Source organism: Pteropus vampyrus, unplaced genomic scaffold, assembly GCF_000151845.1.
Source record: "Pteropus vampyrus isolate Shadow unplaced genomic scaffold, Pvam_2.0 Scaffold638, whole genome shotgun sequence".
Classification (NCBI taxonomy): domain Eukaryota; kingdom Metazoa; phylum Chordata; class Mammalia; order Chiroptera; family Pteropodidae; genus Pteropus; species Pteropus vampyrus.
Window position 1 is genome coordinate 142,755 of NW_011889419.1, and position 4,389 is coordinate 147,143.

At 37.4% G+C, this 4,389-nt stretch overlaps 1 pseudogene; it reads left to right on the top strand.

Annotated features, from left to right (window-relative positions):
* Positions 1-376: 376 nt before the first annotated feature.
* Positions 377-1,304, top strand: LOC105308908 (annotated as a pseudogene).
* The last annotated feature ends 3,085 nt before the right edge of the window (positions 1,305-4,389 follow it).

Consider the following 4,389-nt stretch of genomic DNA (forward strand, 5'->3'; position numbering starts at 1 on the left):
TCCTTGGGTTGGGACCCTGTGTTGGAGAGCCCCCAGATGAGACCAGGACCCCCCTACCCCCGCCACCGCCTCCTTCAGGAGAGCCTCTGCAGTCTCGCTCTTCCTCTCGGCGATCCTCCACCACCTGTAGGTGCGGGTCCAGCCCAATTCAGGACCCTCCTAGTGGCTTCGATGTGGCTCCTTTATATTATGAGACGTAGCTAAACTTCAGTTGATTCTCCACGTTGATTATTTTATAATTTGGTTGTAATTTCAATTTGGTCCTGGGAGGAGATGAACCCCGCTTTTACCTAGTCCACCATCTTCCCCCCGTACTCCTCACCAATGTCTCTCTTTTATTTTTACACACAGACCAGGCCATAGTCAGGAATCAGTGATGAAAAATTATACAGCAATAACAACATTCATCCTGATGGGACTGACAGATGACCCGAATCTACAGATTCTGCTTTTTATCTTTTTGTTTCTAACCTACTTGTTGAGCATTGCTGAGAATCTGACCATCATCACTCTCACCTTGATGGATTCTCACCTTAATACACCCATGTACTTTTTTCTCCAGAATTTCTCCATCTTGAAAGTCTCATTCACGACAGTCTGCATACCCAAATTCCTCTACACAATGGCATCAGAGGGCAACACTGGTACTTACAATGCATGTGCCACTCAATTATTTTTTGTTGTTGTCCTGGGTGTAACTAAGTTTTTCCTCCTGACAGCCATGTCCTATAACCATTACGTGGCCATCTGCAAACCTCTGGATGACACAACCATCATGAACAACAGAGTCTGCTTCAAGTTCCTTATTGGCTGTTATTTGATTGCTGTGATCATTGTCATCCCTTCATTTAGCATGGGCTTAGAGCTCGAGTTTTGTGACTCTAATGTCATAGATCACTTTGGATGTGGTGCTGCTCTCATCCTAAAGATTACACAGGGTTTATAGAGTGATTTGTCTTGGTCCTCACTGTGTTGACACTCCTGTTCATCTTGGTGTGTGTAATGATGTCTTACACTTACATCATAAGAACTGTTCTCAGATTCCCTTCTGTCTAGCAGAGGAAAAAGGCTTTTTCTACATGTTCTTCCCATATAATTGTGGTTTCCATCACTTATGGAAGTTGCATCTTCATCTACATTAAACCATCTGCAAAAGAAGGGGTAGCTATTAATAAGGTGGTATGAGTGCTTACCACTCGGTAGTCCCAGTAATGAATCCTTTCATTTATACTCTGAGGAACAAGCAAGTGGTACAAGCTTTCAAAGACATGCTCAAAAGGGTTGCATCTATCTTGAAGAACTAAAGGACTACAAAGTACAAAATGACAAACTATAAAAGAATCATCCATCTCTATTTTATTTTTACCTAATTGTATATTAGTCATGGTTTTATACATCACAACCCCAGTCTCTTACTGTTAATGCCCACTGTTGAAACATGTATTAATTTTTTAGCTCTATCTATTCTCAGAAATACATGGGAATAAATTTGCAGTAAACATTTATAACAATACATTCATTATTACTTATGGAATCAAGAAATGTAGACAGCATTAATTTACTATCATATTGGTGCTCAGCTATCCCTCTTACACTGACTGATATGTCCTGATCTAGTCCCAGATTTCCCAATAACATCAATGACAATGATCTATGTATACAGAAATGACCCTGTTATTGCCTGGTTTGATAAAACTGTCTCTCCCACTTTCCCAGGAGATAAAAATGTAGACTAAAATTTTCTTCTAATTCCATTTGCTTAAAAGTTTTACAACTTCTTTCTATAAAAGCCTAAATTCTTTCTAAATAAAATTTCATATTCTTATCATTTTGTGTATATCTGTGTATGTCTGTGTGCATTTGTTTCTTTTTTTGGAATGTCAGATTAACAAGTTTAAAGGGGCTAATGGGACAGGTGAAATATGACAGTTTGTACTTTCATTCTGTTCTGTTATCCCAATTTTCTACTATAATGATTTTTCTAAAAAAAAAAAAAAGCCAATCTCAATCCCGCAGGCTTTCAAAATTAACCAATGAATAAAGAATAATTTTTAAGTGCTCAGTTTTTGCCTTTTCAACTAAGCCCCTCTTCCTCCACTAACTCTTTTCATCATAATTTTCTATTGTTTACCTGCTGTTCTAAGAAAATATATACTGTACCAGAAGTCAGAAAGTAAGTACAAGTTGTACTCTGACATTTCCTACCACCTACTCAGACAAATCCTTTAACTATCTCATCCTTTCCAGATCTCAGGAGGTGCTAAACTGATTGCAAGGTGGAGGAATAGGGAAGCACTAGAAAACAGGTAAGAAATTTCAGTGATATTTAGAGAGATATTCTAAGCTGATTTACAACACTAAAAAATTGGACCATAATAGATCAGCAGTCCCAATGTTCCTCATGCCAGAGTTAAGGAATGAATAAGTCTTTCTTCAGCTGAAAATTACATGAGGTGAAATGAATCTTCATTCTCCCAAACCCATTCACACTCTGTCCACTGGAAATCACTGGATGTAGAATATGCCTTTAAAAACAGAATGAGAAAGAAAGATCTGTAGGAATTCTGAACTGTGGACTAAGCAAGTCTTGGTTAATAAGTCAGATTATCAAGCTAAAAGAGCAATGAAAGGACACATTTAGTTTGTTGAAAGTAGATGGAAGTAAAGGCGTAGGTGCGGATAATGATTTTTCTTAGTATCTCTTTTTCAACTAACTTTGAAAATGAATAATCCTCTTGTCATATGAAATATTTTTTCCTATGATGATTTTATTAATTTTTCTCTCTTCACTAAACACTAAGCTCCATGAAGTCAAGGACTATCTCTACTTTTCATTACCAAATATATTTCCAGTTGAGTTAAATATTACTCCATATACCTCTTCTATTGAGCTGAAGAAAGCTTCAGCTATTCTTACCCTTCTCCCAACCCAGTAGTACATAGATCCCGTGGTCTTCCCAAGGCCATGGAGAAGCTCCTCCAGACATTAGTCCATGAAAATACTCATTGGCCCCACCTACATGGACTTTACTGTCAACTAGCTCTACTGTTTTCATGCCATTCTTGAAAATGAAAATCTTTGAGAAAAATAAGACCTGGAAATCTTATGCTTATAATCTAGTGCCAGGTAATTAATCCCACTAAATTATGATCAGCTCCAATGATGGTGCCAATATCAATGTAATATTTGACCAATACGGCTCATGTAGTTCTTCACATTCTGTTTTACTAGGTATAAGGACAAACTATCTCAGCTATGGAAGGAAAACAACTTTAGATTTACTTCAGTCAATCAATGTATTACCATAGTAAACACATCCTGCTGTACATCGATAAATTATACTAGCAAGGTTGAACAATCCATATCCAAACACATTGTTTTCTAAAATATATCCAAACAGATTATGACATGCTTTTGTAGACCAGATTTGGAAATCTAGGATTATGACAACTAAGTGTCTTGAAAACTTTAATAATAATTCTTGTCTTAGAGTTTGCTACCTTGTATTACCTAATATGTGATCTCTAGGATCTTAAAAGTTGTGTAGCATATGCCATGGCCAAATGATTCAGCAAATGGATTATTCAACATAAAAAACAAGATCTATACTTCAGGAGGTCAAAATGATTAGCATCGAAAACTCAGTGTATGATCATGATCCATTGAACAGCAATGCAGAACAAAACTGATCACATCCACACACACACAAAAAAAATGGTCCATCTTGCATCACAGACTGGATATTAGATAGTGTGAATGCTACAATTTTGTTATTCTTTTCAAAATTGTTTAGACTATGCAAGTTTCTTTACCTTTCCATATACATTTGCCTTTCCATATACATATTGATATATCATTTTGTCAATATCTACAAAAAAAAATCCTGCTAAGATTTTGACTGAGTTGTTTTAAATCCATAGATCAAATTGGGGAGAATTTACGTCTTAAAAATGTCCGAACTTCTTTCTGCTATAGTTGTTATGGAGGGCTACCACTGCAGAAAGTTGGGGTTCCCCAAAAGCCAGGATACTATTCCCCTGGACTACAGTGGAGAGTGCACAGAGGGAGGTGGATTTCAGACCCACAAAGAATTGAAGATAGGAGCAGCATACCACTATAAGGTAGCAAATTAGTGAAGGGTAACCAGCATGTGGTCACTAGAAGCTGAGAATTAGAACCAGGAGTATTAGCTTGTCATGGGGTTTTAGAGAATGGGGAGATGAAGAATAGTGAACAGAGTTTCAGAGCTGGAAGCAGCAGCAAGTAAACCTAAGAGTCGATGTACCAGAGGATGATCTGGCATGCTGCAGTAGAGGCAAAATTTGAAGTTCCAAGGACCTTGGCCACCACCAATTTGGACTCTGAAAACCTAAATGGCTTCAACATTT